Below are 19,040 nucleotides of genomic sequence, written 5' to 3'. Positions count from 1 at the left end.
AAAACCTTCATGTTAAAATCAGGAACAAGACAAGGATGCCCACTATCACCACTTCTCTTCAATATAGTTCTGGAAACATTAGCCACAGCAATTAGACAAGAGAAAGAAATTAAAGCAATAAAGATAGGAAAGGAAGAAGTTAAACTATCATTATTTGCTGATGATATGATACTCTACATTGAAGATCCAAAAAACTCCACCAAAAAACTTCTAGACTTAATTGACAGATTCAGTAAAGTATCTGGATACAAGGTGAATACCCAAAAATCAATAGCCTTTCTATACACAAATAACAGACAGACAGAAAGAGAAATAAGGGAAAAAATTCCTTTTACAATAGCATCCATGATCATATTAATAGATTCAGTAAAACATTTGGCAAAATTCAACAATGATTTATGAAAAAAACCCTGAACTAATAGGAATATAAGTATTTTATCTCGAACTGATTAAAGCCCATTATGACAAACCTACTGCCAATGTTATACTAAGTTGGAAAAAAACTGAAATATTTTCTCCTAAAATCAGGAATGTGACATGATGTCCACTTTCACCATATCTATTCAGTATAGTACTGTACTTGAAACTTTAACCATAGCTATCAGGAAAGATGAAGAAGTAAAATTGATACATGTAAGAAAGGAAGAACTCAAACTATACTTATTCACACATCACAAGATCTTCTACAGAGAAAACACCAAAAATTCCAACAAAGATACCTAGAACTAATAAGCAAATTCAGCAAAATATCAGAATACAAAATCAACACACAAAAACAACAGTTCACTTGTACACCAATAATAAACAGACTGAGAAAGAAACAAGAAAACTATACCATTCACAGCCACTTCAAAAATTAAATATCTGATTTTCACTTAAGTAAAGAAAGAAGAGACCTATAAACATTATAATTCTCTTAAAAAACAGATCAAAGAGGACACTAGAAATTGTAAAGATATCCACTGTCCCTCAAAAGAGAAAACTAATATTGTCAAAATAGCAAAATTACCAAAACTGATTCATAAACAATTTAATTCCAATAAAAATAGCAAAAAAATTCTTAACACAACTACAAAAATCATACAAATTTATATGGAACCAGAAGAAACTCAGAATAGTAAAAACAAGCATAGGCAACAGAAGCAAAAGCAGTAGACATCACAGTCCTGGATTTCAAGCAATATTACAAAGCCCCAGTGATAAAAACAGCATGATATTGGCTCAGAAACAGACATGTGGATTAATGGAACTGCACAGAGGATGCAGAACTAACTGCAAGAACATTCAGCCATCTGATCTTCTATAAAATGGCCAAAAACATATGCTGGAGAAAAAGCCTCTTAAACAAATGGTGCTGGGAAAACTGGTATTCCCACATGCAGCAGACTGAATGTAGACCCCTGTCTGTCACCATGCAATAAAATAAAATTAAAGTGGATCAAAGATCTAAATATTAAAACAGAAGCACTTAATCTGCTGTAAGATCAAATAGGTAAAACTCTTGAAGACATAGGTATAGATAAGGATTTTCTGAACAAAGCCCCATTTGCACAACCAAAAATACATAAAGAATCGACAAATGCCCCTTTCTTCTCATTTCACAACGTCAGTAACCTTATTAGGATCTTATGCATTATTACAGTTTATTCACAGCAGAGAAACTATTCAGCATTTACACGTGTGTGAGCCTTATTTATTTCCCTTAGGAGTATATCTTCAAAGGGGCTAAAGGTGTAGGGAAGGTGGGATGGGTAGGGGAAGGGTAATAAGGGAAAAGAAAAAAATGTGAGATAATGAAAAGACGGAAATAAAGTGTTTGTAGATGGGGAGGGGAGGAGGGGGTGAAGGGAGGGCAGAGGTAAGGAGAAAAAATGAGAACCAAGACCTGTCATGTGAAGGTACAGGATCCCAAAGATGAATGTAACTGTACTGTATACCTAAAATGTACCAATAAACTCAATTAAAGAAAAAAAATCAACAAATGGGATTATATCAAATCTAAATCTTCTGCATAGCATAGAAAATAAACAAAGTGAAGAGACAGCCTATAGAAAGGGAAGAAATTTTTGCCAGCTTCTTTCTAGACATAGGGCTATTACCTAGAATATACAATATAATGAAATAAAAAAGTTGTACTCCCCAAAATAAAAGACACACCAAAAATGCGCTACTGAAATGAACTGATACTTTCTTAGGAAAAGAAACACAAATGGCCGATAAATACACAAGAAAATGTTCCTATTCTCTGGTCATTAGAGCAATGAAAATTACAACAACACTGAGATTCCAAATCTTACTTCATTAGGAATGGTTATTATCAAGAAAATGAACAACAAATACTAACAAGGCTGTAGGGAAAAAGGTACCAGGATACTGTTGGTGGGAATGTGAATTAGTACAACTATTATGAGGAAAAGTATGTAGATACCTAAAAAATGCTAACTTTCAAAATTCCATTTGACTCATCCATTTGCCTTCCACTTAATTTCCCAAAAGAGTTGAAAACATCATGTTGTATTCATATGTGTATACCCATGTTTGTAGCAGCACAATTTGTAATAGTCAAACCTTGAAGGTGGGCGATATACCCATCAAAAGATAATTTATAAAGAAAAGATGATATGTATACAGTCAGTGGAGTACTATTCAACACTGAAAAATGATAAATTTTAATCTTTGTAGGAAAATGGATGAAACTTGGGACCATAATGCTGAGTGAAATAAATTAAACACAGACACATATTGCATAGTTTATCTTTCATGAGAAACTCAAGGTATACATAAAATTAAAAAGCAAAAAGAAAAGATGAATAAAGGATGGTCCTAGGTTTGGGATGTAGCTAAGTGTCCCAGAGCTTGCCTGGCAAAGGCAAAACCCTGGGTTTGATTCCCAGTACAAAAAAAAATCCTTTTGCAAATGGGAAGGGGATCTAGATATGGAGGAATTAGAAGGAGAAGGAAAAAGCATTAAGATGCAATATGTGCATTGTTATGGGCTTGTATCTAGATAGCCGCCCAAAGCCTCATGTGCTTATAGATGAAACTTTTGGAAGGTGGCTTGATTATGGGTGTGTGGTGCTGGATTAACATGCATGATACTGAGACTAAGGATGTGTGATAGCTAAATGAGTTTAGAGTAGTTCTGCATACAGATAATGTAAGCCCCAGCCTGATTATGGGTAGCACCAATCAATAGGTTTGTAGTAGGTATGGAATACAAAGGGACAGAAAGAAGGCAGGCTTGCAGTTTCCTGCCCACCACACCATGGTTTATTTCTTCTCTTTGATGCCCCTCTGCCATGCCACCCTGCCTTGGAGCCAGCCAACTACAGACGGCAAACTCTCCAAACGGTGAGCCAAAATAAATCTTTCCTCTTTTAACTTGTTGGTTTAGGGTATTTTGTCTCAGAAATGAGAAAATAGTCAAGACACACATGCACCAACATGCAAAGATGAATATATTCACTGTGTAAAAGAAACACACACTAATAAAAATATGCTGATATTGAGCCTAATAAATTGTATAACTTACCCTTGCTGCATTCTTCCAACACAGAACTCAGTGATCTGTTTTCTTTCCTGAATCACCAATGTGATCACGGTTACCCATTGCTTGTATATTTGCCACCTGCCTTAGTGCACAGACAGAGGAGTTTCTGGAGCATTTGAGGTACTTCACGAGCCCATATGCTGCAATGCTAGTTGGTGTTAGCAGTAGCTTGAAGTATACAGGAGGAAATAAACACCAAAAGCCTCAGAATGAATACACCCTTGAGGAAGACAACATTTTATGACCTCACCCCATGGGAAAGGTAAGGCAAGACTCAGAATTCACACAGCAAGAGCCAATTATGTGGATATGAAAACACAAGTCCCAGCTGCAATGCACTATGTCTTCCCAATATGTGGTGTATTCTAATGCTAAAGTTTCCAGAAAAAAACAGCCCACCAAACACCTCAGAATGGAGGCAGGTTTAGGGCTCCTTTACATATTTTTCTTCTTTTTGCTTTTGTTGGGGACATGTTGTTTAAAGTTTTCTCTTCTTTGTTTTTTGTTTCACTTGTTTGCTTATTTTTGTTACTAGACCCAAATATATTTACTTTTTTATTCTTTAGTTGGATTTTTATATCAGTATCTCTCCTCCTAATTTTCATCTTCTTTTTCTTTATTTTAAAATTTTTATTTCTTCTATTTTTCCTTTTCCCTACCCCTCCATTTTATTGTATTTACTTAAAACATTTATGAATTCTTAGCCTTTTAGTTTACACTATATTATTATTGTTGAGTTTTTCTATTGCTAATGGTGGTGTAGTTATCAATTTTAACTATTTTTAATCACATGTTACTATCTGGTTTAGTTTTGTGTCATCATCATTACAAAGATTGGTTTTTCCTCTTCTCTATGCATTGTTCAGGATCAAGTCTAAAAAAGGTAGATAGAAAATAAGGAGACCATTAACTAAAATGAGATATCCACATCAATCTCAGTATAGAAATGCAAGCACAAATCTCAGTCTACAAACACAAGATGTACAGAAAAAAATGCAATATGACTCCTCTAAGTAATCATTACTCATGAGTAATGATGTTGAACTGGATATTGAACTTTTCAAAGGACTAATCTATAAAATGATTAAGAATTTCAAATAGGATACAATAAATAGATTAATAAAATGAAAAACTGCAAGATATGAAGGAACAATTCAACAAAATTTAAAGAAGAAACAAACAAATTAAAGAAATAAAAATGCAATATGTCAAATCAAGAACTCTGTAAAGCTCCACCAATAGCCAGGATCAAGCAGCAGACAGAATTTACTGGCTTGAAGTTAAGATTGAGGAATTATTACATGAAAGCACTAACAGAGAAAAGAATTAAAAAAAGTGAATGAAATATCAAGGAACATGTTGTCATGGTTAAAAGAACTAACTTACAAATGTCTGGTGTACAAGAGGCCATTAAAGCCCTGTGCAAACAGAGAGGAGCCTCATCCCCCCTTCATTCTGCATAGACCGTGGACCTACCCATGAGAAGCACACACCCATGGCCATGGCCACACACCAGTTCCCAACATCAAGCAACAAAGGTGCAATCAAGGAACCATCCTAACAGCTGATTAGGCCAATGCCCCAGTATAGAAGGTAAACACCAGACAGTCAACAGCCCCAGGTAAAAATAACAGGAATGGCTTGTGGCACCTTCCCCAGGAAATGCCCATGGCTATAATAAACTACTAAAGCACAGTGGGGTTTTAATCCAAATGTGATCCTTTTATCACAAGCTAGACTAGGAAAAAAAAACCAGTGCAATTCCCACCATTTTCCCAGAGAGCATTTAATGAAGCTCCATTCTGTTAAGACAGAGCTGCAGAACATCTCTACTTCAGGATTTCCAGTATGACCTACTCTCAGAGATTGGGTGAGAAACACCCACAAGACACAGCCACAGAGATGGGGGCTGTACATAGAACCCCCTGAGAAATTTAAACTTACGCTGGGAGGAACATGAGCTGTGCATGCCATAGTGAGAAATCAGGACCAGTGAGCGTGGCTTTCAGAGGAGGCTGGATCTGAAAGTGCTGGTTATATGTCCAAAAATCTGCTTGAAACCCTGCCCTGTGGCCTGCATCCAGCAGAGACAAGAGGCCTGAAGGCTTTTACAATCTACCAATATCATCAAGATCACAGGTCAGGAACAATGGCTATCACAAGCTGGAATGTACAGAGAGGCCCCTGTAGCTGGGAAGGCAGCTCACAAACCCCCAGGCTATGAACCTAGGCAGAGAAAATTGTGACTTCATTACTGCAAACCCTGAAAAGGAACCACACATTCAAAAATCACAGAGGTTTTTTTCTTTTTAAAATGTTGACTCAACTTTCTTTCTTTATTTTTGTTGTTATATCTCTTCCTTTTTTCTTCATTGGTTTTTAAGGGGCTTGGGATTTATTATTGTTTTCTTTCCTCCTTTAAATTTTTCCATCATATTTGTCTTTTTATCTTCTATGTTGCTGGGTTTTTTTCCTTTTCCTTTTTCTTGTCCAATTACTTCTGCTACTGTTGTCTAACACTATTGACTTCCATTAATCCCCTATAGAATCACTTATGCTGGGTGAAGGGAGGGCAGGGACAAGGGGAAAAAAATGAGAACCAAGACCTGTCATGTAAAGGTACAAGATCCCAATAATGAATGTAACTGTACCGTATACCTAAAATGTACCAATAAATTCAATGAGGGGGAAAAAAAAGAACCACTTATACTACTTTTTCCTCTACCTTAACTTCTATTAATATTTCAATATATTACTTTTCTCTTCTCCAGTTCCACACCCCTCTATCCTTACTTGAACAATCATTAAACTTTATGAATCTTTAAGTAGTCAACCCTATTCTATTATTGTTGAATACTATTCTCTTAGTTGATTTTAAGTTATTTACATTTCATAGATATTTACTATGTCAATATATGATTTAATTTGTCTTAATGTTTCCACTATAATTATCTATCTCTCTTCTGTGGTTAAGGGTGATACATTACTGCTTCTCAGGGTATGTCAATATTTAGTTTGTTTTTGATGTTAGTATTGTTGTTGACTTTATTACTAGAGTTAAACTAACATAGTTGTTGCTGTTAATTGGTTTTCTCTATAAGCCAATACCTGTATTGCTTTAGTACAAGACAGCAGCCCATTCTGGTTCCTGGGACAAAAACACTGCAGAATCCACACCAGAATAAATGGAAGTGGTTGGATTGTGTGATAGAAGAAAAGGCCTGTGTTTACCCATAAATAGAGGGCATTGCTGATAAAAGCAGACTAATTTAAAAAGTCTCCAAACTAGCAAAAAGCCTTCCAATATAATCAATTGACAAGCTTCAGCACAAAAAATAAACAAACAAAAAATTAGGAGAGCTAAGAGTGAGATTTTTCAAATCCTAAAAGAAAAATTTCCAACCCAAACTGATTTAGCCTGCAAAACTGTCTCAAAATTGATGGAGAAGGCTGGGGATTTAGCTCAGTGGTTCTGCCGCCTGCCTAGCAAGTACAAGGACCCAAGTTTGATCCCCGGTACCAAAAAACAAAAACACAAAAATAAAATACATTTGTGATAGAGTATCTCAAGAAATTCATGACCACCAACCCAGCACTCAAAAAATTTCTGAAGAATATCCTAGAAAAAGACAATGAAACTAACAATGACAAAATATCCAATAGAATGAATACACCAGATAGAGTGATCAATTAAGCAGAAAGAAAAGTGAATTATGAACAGGAATATAATGCAATATAGGAATCAATAAATAAATTTCAGTAGTAACTCTCAATGTGAATGGTCCCAATTCCCCAAGCAAAAGACACAGATAGGCAGAATGGATCAAGAAACATCCAGTGGTATGCTGTACAAAACAAACACATTTAACTCAAAAAGAAATTCATAGACTAAAAATCAAAAGATAGAAAACAATACCCATGCAGCAGGAATCAATGAAAAAGCAGAATCCTATTTTCAGACAAACAACTTCAAGCAAAAACTGATTAACAGAGGCAAAGAAGGTCACTGCATATTGATTAAGGCAACAATTCAGTAAGAAGACATAATAATTATTAACATATGCATATATGAATTACCAAACAAGGGCACACCCAACTTCATGACACAATTACTACTGAACATAAGAGCAGAGAAAAGGATAAACACAATAGAGGAAATGAAAAATCCCACTGTTACAAATAGATCAACTAAAATAAAAATCAACAAAAAAATATCAGTGCCAAGCAACACCTTTGAACAAATGAACTTAATAGATATCTAAAGAGTGTTCCACCCCAAAACAACAGAATACACATTCTTCTCAGCAGCATATGGCACGTTCTCCAACATAGACCGTGTAATGCAAAATAATCAAAATTATACCATGCATAGTATCAGATCATACCACAATGAGACGAGAACTCAATGGCAAAGGAAACCACAGAAATTATGCAAATGCATGGAAATTAAACAATACATTCTTGACTAATCAGCAAGTCATAGAAGAAATAAGACAGTTCCTACAATTAAACTACAATGCCACTCAAACATACCAAAACTTATGAAGCATAATGAAAGCAATCCTGAAAGGGAAGTTTAGAGCTATGAATACCCACATCAGAAAAAAGAGTGGACTCCAAATAAATAACCTATGGATCAACCTGAAGGTCCTAGAAAAGCAAGAATAATCCAAGTTCAAAGCTAGTACAAGATTGTAAATTATAAAGATCAGAGCATAAATCAATGAAATGGAGTCTTTAAAAAAGGCAAAGGATCAAGCCACTGTAGAAACAAACCCACAGTGATAACTTTAGACTTCTCCACAAAAACCCTAAAAGCCAGGAGGGCATAGGATGCTTTATATCAAGGTTTGAAATCTGCCAGCCTAGATTACTATATCCAGCAAAGCTATCTTTCTAAATTGAAGGAGAAATAAAGACCTTCCAAGATAAGCATAAACTAAAGGCATTCATGACAACTAAGCTGCCATTGTAGAAGACAATGAAGGAATCTTACACACAGAAAAGGAAGGCCAGCTAAGCTATTGAAAATTAGAAAGAAAACCCAGACACTTGAAAAAATACAACCAAATGGCAGAAACATGTACATTGATTTCTACAGTAATTCTGAACGCAAATACCTGGAGACCCTGTGATGGGTTCTGATCTTCTGCTCAGTGCTAAGATGTAAGATTAAAAGAAAAACTCAAAGACAGAAAAATAGGGAGTAAGGATGACCAATGCTTGTTCAAGCAAGGCTAACAAGCAAAGGCCCTGAACACCCAGAGCTGTCAATATTTATTGGCAGCATCATAGTGAGACAGGTAAAGACGCTACATGAGAGGATGTGTAGTTGCTATAGACATATTACTGATGAAGGTAAGGCTTGTAAAGGAAAAGAAAAAGCATTCTTGAATTAGGAAGAGAACAGACAAAATATAGGTTGTGGTTAATAATTAACCTTATCTTTTTAGTTAAGGTTTTAACTCTGGGAATGAAATTTGGGTAAAAGTCACTCTGACCTCAGCACATACATTTCAGCTGGACTTGTGTCTCAAAATAAGCCAATTGTGCAGTTAATTCTTTACAGCCTGCACTGCCCACAACCTGCTTTGGGTGTAATCAATAAGGCAGTCCCCATAGGCAATGATCTTACTATCTCAAAATAAAAGCCATAGATTGGTAAATATATATAAAAAAATAAGGGCTAATTCATTGTAACCTGGAGGGAAAGCACCTCACAAGTAAAGACATAAACAGAAAGAAAATGAAGGAATGGAGAACATTATTCTACACAAACAGAATACAAAGGCAAGCATAAGTAGCTATACTTAATACCAGAGAAAATAAATAGTGGTGAAGGGAATAATCCACCAAGAAGATATAAGAATCATAAATACAGTGGTGCCCCAGTTCATGAAAACTTTTGTTTACAAACAGTTTGGTTTGCAAACAATTTGGTTTGCAGAGTGGCAAAATTTTGATTTTGTTTGCAAATTCTGCATTGGGTAACAAACATGACTATGGCCATCTTACCCCCAAACACACACACAAATATGGCCATCTTTTCCAAAATCATAGAACAAATTAAGTTCATAAACTGAGATACCACTGTATGATATGCACTAAACATAGGTGAGCCACTTTTCATAAAACAAACATTACTTGACATAAAGAGACATATACAATAATAGTGGGTGTATTCAATATGCCAGTCACACCAATAAATAAGCCTTTCTGAGAAAAACAAAAACACCAGGCTTAAAATACACTAGTTCAAATAAACTTAACACATGTCCACAGCACATCCCAACCACCAACAACAAAATACACATTGTCCTTCGCAGCTCCTGGAGCAATCCCCAAAATAGGTTATATGTTAGGCCATAAAGCAGTTCTTCATGAATGCAAAAATATTCAAATAATTCAAAAATATAGAGATGGAAGAATTTACTGTTAAATAATCAGTAGGCCATTGAAGAAATCAAGGAAGATTCTTTCCTTTAAACCAATTGGAAGCATTTTAAAAATATTTATGGAGTTTACTGGTACATTTTAGGTACACCTTATGATCACATTCATCATTGGGAATCTGTACCTGTACATGATATATTTTGGTTCGTGTGTTTTCCTATTCCTTTGCCCTTCCTTCAACCCCTCCACCCCTCCATATATATATATGGTTTGTTTCTGTTTTTTCCTTTTCTTAATTTTTTTCTTTCCCTTCTTTCCTTTCCCCGCCCCCTCCCTAGTTCCCCTTCCCCTTTGAACATTTTCTTCTTATTTCACAATATCTGTCATAACGAAGAGATTTAACAATCCCTACAATCAAGTGAAAATGGAAATACAATATACCAGAATCATCGGGATATAGCAAAGGCAGTTCTAAATGGAAAGTTAATAGCTATGAACACCTAAATCAAAAAGTCAGAGTGATCTCAAATAAGTAGTCTAATAATGCATGTTAAGGTCATAGAAAAAAAAAACCCAAAACCGAACACAACAGAAGGAAAACAATAATAAAGATCAGAGCTGAAATTAATGAGATAGGGACAAAGAATAAATAGAATTAATGAAACAAAGAGTCAGTTCTTTAAAAATTGATAGCCCTTAACCAAATTTATAAAAAGAGAAAATATCCAAATCAAATTAGAAATAAAAAATAATGTTATGCCGGGGATTTAGCTCAGTGGTTCAGCTGCCTGCCTCACAAGTGCAAGGTCCTGAGTTTGATCCCTGGTACCAAAGGAAAAATAACTGTTATAACAAACATCACAGAAATTAATAGGACTAATAAGGATTACTTTAATAAATGAGAGAAACTAGAAGAAATGGATAAATATTTCAACAAACATAACATACCAAAACTAAACAAAGATGATATAAAAACCTAAACAGATCAATAACAAGCAATGAGATTGAAAGAAAAAAAAAATCTCCCAAAAAAGAAACAATAAAATCCCCTCAGTGGGTAGGCTCTTGGTTTAAAGATGTTCAATTTTCATATAGAGAATGTACAAACAAAGCTCGCATTATGATTCCAACTGATTTTCACAAGCAGATTTTTCATCTTCAGCTGTGTGATGGGACTTTCATAGTTGAAACTGTATTTATTAATATGCAAAAAGATAAAATGAATGTAAACTATGGCATGTATTCACCCATGCATTCAGCAAAATATCACTGTGTATTACCCCGTGACAGAAACTTGTAGACCAAGGAGAGGAATGCAAATAATAATAATAATAATAATAACAATAATATTAGTAATGGCAATAGAAATAGAAGATCCAGACCATGTCTTGAAAAAATGTTCTTTTTTTTACCCTCATTGAGTTTATTGGTACATTTTAGTTATACAGTACAGTTACATTCATCATTGGGATCTTTTACGTTTACATGACAGGTCTTGGTTCTCATTTTTTTCCCCTTGTCCCTGCCCTCCCTTCATTTACAAACACTTCATTTCCATTTTTTCATTTTCTCATATTTTTTCTTTTCCCTTATTACCTTTCCCCTACCCTTCCCAATTTCCCTACACCTTTAGCCCCTTTCTTCCTATTTCACATTGTCAATTATCTCTTTAGGATCTTATGTACTATTATATTTTATTCACACCAGTGAAACTATTCGGTATTTACACATGCGTGACTTATTTATTTCACTTAGGAGTAGATTCTCAATATATATCCATTTTCCTATGAATGAATCTAATTTCTCATTCTTTATGGCTGAGTAATATTTCATTTTATAGAAAAATCACATCTTCTTTATCCAGTCTCCAAATGATGGGCAAATGGGCTGTTTCCAAGTTTTACCATGAAAAAACATTCTTTATGAGTAAAGAGAGAGGGCAGCACTTGCCAAATACCTGCTCTTGAAATAATTCCTTGCATTTATTGTCTAATATGTGACAGGTACTAAATATTGTGTTCTTCCAATTTTTACTAAAAATGTCTCTCAAAATAGAAAAGCTTAAGACTAATTGGGTTAACTACTGAATTCTACCAGACATTTAAAGAAGAGCTAACATCAATGCTTCTCAAACCATTCCAAAAATATGAAGAGAAAGAATTCTTCTGAACTCATTCTACTAGGTCAACATTACGTGATACAAAAACAAGAAAAGAACACAGCAAAATGTAAAACTATAGACTAATGTCATTGATGAACAAAGATGTAAAGTTTCTCAATAAAATATTTGCAAACTGAATTCAGCAACACATTGAAAGTATCATATACCATGGCCAAGTTGGTTTAATTCCAGGGATGCAAGAATATTTAAACATATGCCAAGGTAAACATAATATATGACATAAATAGAATCAAAAGTAAAAATCTCATCATCATCTCAATTAACCAAGAGAAAGCCCTCAGCAAAATTCACCATCTATTCATGAAAAAGTATTGAAGAAACCATTTATTCAAGAATCATCCCCCAATACAGTAAAGGCCATATATGAAGAAACAATAGCCGACATCATTGTGTATAGGGAATACCTTAAAACATTTGTTCTAAAACCAGGAATGAGACAAGGATGACCACTTTTACCACAACTATTCAATGTAGTGCTTGAAACTTTAGCTAGAGAAATTAGGCATGAGGAAGAAAAAAAAACGACATAAAAATAGGAAAGGAAAAGTCAAATTACCTTTGTTTCCAGAAGTTATGTTCCTACACTTAGACGACACTAAAACACCACAAAAACTTAAGAGTTTCTAAATAAATTTATCAAAGAAGAATTATATAAAAACCAGCAAATCAATATTAAAGATCAATAATTTTTCTATACATAAATAGAATATCTTAGAAGTCAGGAAAATAATTCCCTTCGGAACAGATTTTAAAAATACGACTATTTAACCAAAAAGGTAAAAGATCTAAAAAATAAAAAATTGAGAACACTGAAGAAAAAATTGAAGAGGACATTAGAAGATGAAAACCTCCTATATCCATAGATTGGGAGAATTAATATTGTTAATGACCATATTACCAAATGCAGCATTCAGATTCATTATAATCTCCATTAAAATATAAATATCACTCTTCAAAGAACTAGAAATAAGAGTTCTAAAAATTTATATGAAAGCACAAAGACTCAGAATAGTGAAAGCAATCATAAGCAAAAAGTGAGACTTTAAGTATCACAGTACCCAATTTCAAACTATAATGCAAAAGTGCCAGGGATTTAGCTCAGTGTTTCAGCTGCATGCCTCGAAATTGCAAGGTCCCAAGTTGAATCCCTGGCACCAAAAAATAAAACAAACTATACTGCAAAGTTTAGTAATAAAACACTGGCACAAAAGTAGACACATTGCCCAATGAAATAGAATGGATACATATTGAGGATATACTCCTAAGTGAAATAAATAAGTCACACATGTGTAAATACCGAATAGTTTCTCTGGTGTGAATAATCAATAATAGTATATAAGATCCTAATGAGATAATTGACAATGTGAAATAGGTAGAAAAGGGCTAAACGTGTAGGGAAATTGGGAAGGGTAGGGTAAAGCTAATAAGGGAAATGAAAAAAATAGGAGAAAATGAAAGAATGGAAATAAAATGTTTGTAAATCAGGAGGGGAGGAGGGGGTGAAGGGAGGTCAGGGACAAGGGGAAAAAATGAGAACCAAGACCTGTCATGTAAAGGTACAAGATCCTAATAATGAATGTAACTGTACTGTATACCTAATAATAAATTCAATGAGGAAAAAAAAAGAAATAGAATAGAGATCTCAGAAACAAACCTACACAAATACAGACAACTTATTCTGGATAAAGAAGCCAAAAAGATACATGGGAGATAAAACAGCCTCTCACCATGTATAAAAATCAATTAAAAATTAATAAAAACCCTGGATATATGACCTAAAACTTTGAAACTGTTAAAAGAAAACCTAGGTGAAACACGTAATTCATAGGCACAGGCAAAGATGTCTGAATAGGACTCAGACCCATGTACAGCATGGGAGAAAAATCTTTGCCAGCTACTCTTCCAACCAAAGATTAATATGTAAAGTACATAAAGAACTAAAAAAAAAACTTAACATCAAAAAAATCAAATAGCTGAATGAACAAATTGAACATAATTATCAACAAAAGTTTAAGTGGTAAATAAGTATATCAAAAATGTTCAACATCTTTAGCCATTATGGAAATGCGTATCAAAACTACATCAAGATTGAAAGACCCAATTTTTTTTCTCATTGAGTTTATTGGTACTTTTTGGATATACAGTACAGTTGCATTCATGATTGGGATCTTCTACCATTACATGACCGATCTTGATTCTCATTTTTCCCCCATACCCCTTCCCTCCCTTCACCCCCTCCATGCTTCACTATTTACAAAAACTTTGTTTCCATTGTTTCATTTTCTTATATTTTTTCTTTTTCCTTATTTCCTTTCACCTACCCTTTCCACTTCCCTACACCTTTAGCCCTTTTCTTCCTATTCCACATTGACAATTATACCATTTGGATGTTATTTACACTTCTAGTTTTTCACACCAGAGAAACTAGTCGGTATTTACACATGTGTGACTTATATATTCCACTTGAGTATTGCCTCAATATGCATCCATTTTCCTATGGATGACTCTAGTTTTTCATTCTTTGTGGCTGAGTAGTACTCCATTTTATAGAAAAACCACTTCTTAATCCAGTCTCCAACTAATGGGCAATTGAGCTATTTCCAAATTTGAGCTATTACAAACTGTGCTGCCATAAACATGGGTGCACCTATATCAATGTTATATGATTCTTTTAATTCTTTTGGAAGGATACCCAGCAGAGGGATGGCTGGGTCAAATGGAACCTCTAATCTTAGTTCTTTGAGGTATCTCTATATTGATTTCCATAGTGGTTGCACCAGTATGCACGCCCACCAACAATGGAGAAGGGTTCCATTCTCCCCACAACCCTGCCAACATTTGTTATTGGTTTATTTCTTGATAGCAGCCATTCTTTGTGGGGTGAGGTGGAATCTCAGTGTTGTTTTCCTCTGCATCTCTCAAATGACCAGTGATGTGGAACTTTTTTTTATATATTTATTTGCTGCTTTTACTTCTTTGTCTGAGAAATGTCTGTTCTTGGGTATTTATATTTGGTGGGCCTGATTTTTTAAGTTCTTTATATATTCTAGGTAATAGTCCTTAAAGACCCAATGTTTGAAATGTGCAACTGAAATGAAATGAATAAACACCTGTCAGAAGAAACAATACAAATAACCTTTAAATACATGGAGAAATGTTCACCACCTCTAGCCATTACAGAAATGGAAATTAAGATTTCATCTTGCTCCAGAACAAATAGCTATCATCAATAAATCAAATAGTAATAAATACTAGTGATGCTATAGGGAAAAATGAACCCTTTTATTTTGTTGGTAGAAATGTAAATCAGTACAACCACTATGGAAATTCCTCAGAGGACTGAAACTAGAAATTCCATTTGACCTAGAAATTTGCTATTCCCCTTCTAGGTAACTTCCCAAAAGGAGTTGAAGGCACCATATTACACTGATATATGCATACCCATGTTTATAGCAACACAATTCATAACAGCTAAATCTTGGATGCAGCCTATATGCCCATTGAAAGATGAATGAATAAAGAAAATATGGTATTTACATACATAAGTATTACTAAGCCATAAAGGAGAATAAGTTTGAATTATTCATAGGCAATTGGATGCACATTGAGAGCATAATGTTAAATGAAATAGAAAAAACAGAAAAGTTTAGATATGGCATGGTTTTTCTTACATGAGAAATGCAAAATATAAATAAAGAACAAAATAAAAAATAATAGCAAGTAGGGACTCTTTTGCAAAAGGAAAGAGGAAAAAGAGGTGGGTAGGAATATTAAGGAGATTAAAGAAGAATTAAGATATGTTAGGTATATGTTTCAACTCCCCAAAAGGAATTTAAGTACTACAAACATAGACTAAAAAAGTAAAATTTGAAAAAATACTTCATTTAAATTGCATCTTACCCCAGTCAGATATCTATCATCAACAATATACAAAACTATTAATAAGGATGCAGGTACACAGGAACCTTCCACACTGTTGATGAAAATGTAAAATAGTACAGCCATTATGAAAATCAGTACAGAAATTCCTCAAAAAATTTAAACTAGAACTACCTAAAATAGTGTTTGATTGAATAACTAGATATTATAAATTAGCCAAATTGACATATGAAATGAATCTTCTTAATTCACAGCATCCCAGATGGACACCCATATGCACATCTCCAAATGAACACAATAAGCGAGTCATACTTCCAGCAGACAAAACACAATAGTCCTGCACACAACTGAAAATGTGCTAACACATTACCCATAAGGACATGCATGTCCTAGATTATATTCATTATTTACCTTAACATTTATAAATTAAGGATGTAAATTTAATTACTATTAATGCATCTTATTTTATAGGATAAGGAGATAAAAAAAGGAAGAAGACAAAGACATTTTACATAAATATACACAAAAAGAAGCATGTTCAAAATGAAATAAGAAAGCCAAACTCATAGTGATCATAACTTTTATTTCAACAACTGGTCGAATAGACATAGCTAATATTTAAAATTACCATCTTTCACTAGCCATTCCACATTCCCTTTGTGCTTAACGAGTACCTCAGCTGATCACTGTTTTTTGCTTGATAAAATGACCCAAACCTCATTACTGGAAGGTCTGCGACATTATTACAGGTATGCCATGTATTATTCTGCTTTACTTTATTGTGCTCCATGGACATATTCTTTTATCAGTTGAAGTTTTATGGAAATCCTCCATCAAGCAGACTATCAATGCCATAAGTATTACATTAATTTTCTCATGGGTGTTATATCTGTTATTATAATATGTGATCAGGCGTCTTTTATACAAACACTGCAATTGTTCTCAGGCTGCATGAACTGTTCCCACAGAAGACAGTGAATTTAACTGATAAATGTATGCATTGTCACTGCTGCACTCACTGACCATTCCCTCACTTCTCTGTTCCTTTTCTTGGGGCTCCCTATTTCCCATAATATCTCAATATTGAAATTCATATATTTTGTGGTATACAAGGACCTCTAAGGATGTAAATGACATGAGAATTGAACATTTTTCACTTTAAATCAAAAGTTAGAAATAATTGAACTTTGTGAGGAAGGTATGTGAAAAACTGAAGGAGGCCAAAGCCTAGGCCTCTTTCACCATTTAGTCAAGATGTGAGAGTACAGGGAAAATTCTTGAATATTCTACTGAAATAAACAAGCCAATGATTAAAAAAGTCAAATAGCCTTATTTCTAATATGCATAAAATTTTAGTGGTGTGAAGAGATTAAACCAGTTACTACACTGCCTTAAACCAAAGCCTTATCCAGAGAAAGACTCTAACTCTCCTGAGTTCTCTGAAGGCTTAAAGAGGTAAGGAAGTAATATAAGAATAGTATGAAACAAACAAAGTGAATTAAAGAGATTTAAGAAAAGGAGCAGTCTTTATACCACCAAAACAAAAGGTGAAACAAGTGTTGATGTAGAAGCTACAGAAAGTTACCAGAAAATTAAGCTCAGATAATTGATAGCGTCAACACTAAACAGTATCACTACACTTATCAGAGCAGATAAACAGCCTTCTATTGGAAAAAGTTGCTGTCTACCAGAAAAGAAAAGGAGAGCAGAGGAGAGCGGAGGAGAGGGGAAGAGAGGAATGGGAGGGGAGGGGAGAAAAGAGAGTAGAGGAGAGGAGTTATTGCCTAGCTTCAAAGCATCAAAAGACAGACCAACTATTCAATATTTTCACATGTGTGTCCTATTTATTTCACTTAAGAGTATGGTATCAATGTGCATCCATTTAGCTATAAATATCTCTAATTTCTCATTCTTTTTGGCTGAGTAGTATTCCATTTTATTTAAAAAGGAAAAAAATGTCTTCTTTATCCAGTCTCCAGTTGATGGGCAATTGGGCTATAACAAACTGTGCCTCTATAAACATGGGTGAGCATATATCACTGTGGTATGATTCTTTTAATTCTTTTAGGAAGATACCCAGCAGAGGGATAGCTGGATCAAATGGGACTTCTATTCTAGTTTTCTTAGATATCTCCATATTTATTTCCATAGTGGTTGAGCCAGTCTGCACTCCAACCAACAGTGGAGAAGGGTTCCTTTCTCCCCACATTTGTTAATGGTTGATTTCTTGATAGCAGCCATTCTTTCTGGGGTGAGGTAAAATCTCAGTGATGTTTTCATTTGCATCTCTACAATGACCAGTGATGTTGAACATTTTTTCATGTATTTATTTGCTGCTTTTAATTTTTTGTCTGAGAAATATCTGTTCATTTCAGATGCCCACTTTTGAATTGGGTCTTTAAATTGGGGGAGGTCTGACTTTAAATTTGTTTTTATATTCTGGATAGCAGTCCTTTGTCTGAGGAACAGCTGGTAACATTTTTCCCACATTATAGGTGGATCTTAGCTTTGTTGGTGGTTTCTCTTGTAGCACAGAAGCTTTTTAATAAGATGAGATCCCAGTTATTGATTCTTTATTCTAGTTCCTGTGCTACTGAGGTTTTGTTCATGAAGTCTTTTCCCATGCCAGAGTCTTCAAGACTTCTACCTAAGTTCTCTTCTAATAGTTTTTCTGGCATGAGAAACTGAAAGTGTAAATAAGGATTAAAATGAATAATTGATAATGTGAAATAGGAAGCAAATGTCCAAAGGGGTAGGGGAAGTGGGAGGGGTAGGAAAAAGGAAAGAAGGGAAGAGGAAAATATGAAAAAAGGAAAAAATTGAAACAAAGTCTTTGTAAATAGGAAAGAGTGGAGGGGTTGAAGGGAGGGCAGGAACATGGTAAAAAAATAAGAATCTACATATATCGTGTAAAGGTACAAGTTCCCAGTGATGAATGTAAATGTACGGCCTATCTAAAATGTACCAGTAAAATAATTTAAGAATAATAAATAAAGACAGACCAACTTTCTTACTAGGGGCTAATGAAACCTATGA

At 34.4% G+C, this 19,040-nt stretch overlaps 1 pseudogene; it reads right to left on the bottom strand.

Moving 5' to 3' along the window:
* LOC104867061 overlaps positions 1 to 2,536 on the bottom strand; it is a 6,294-nt pseudogene extending 3,758 nt beyond the window's left edge.
* Between the last annotated feature and the right edge of the window lie 16,504 nt (positions 2,537 to 19,040).

Source organism: Fukomys damarensis, unplaced genomic scaffold (genome assembly GCF_012274545.1).
Source record: "Fukomys damarensis isolate Sample0158 unplaced genomic scaffold, DMR_v1.0_HiC HiC_scaffold_39, whole genome shotgun sequence".
In the NCBI taxonomy this organism is placed as follows: Eukaryota; Metazoa; Chordata; class Mammalia; order Rodentia; family Bathyergidae; genus Fukomys; species Fukomys damarensis.
The sequence above is the reverse complement of the archived record's forward strand: the minus strand, read 5'-3'. Positions and strand labels throughout refer to the sequence as shown.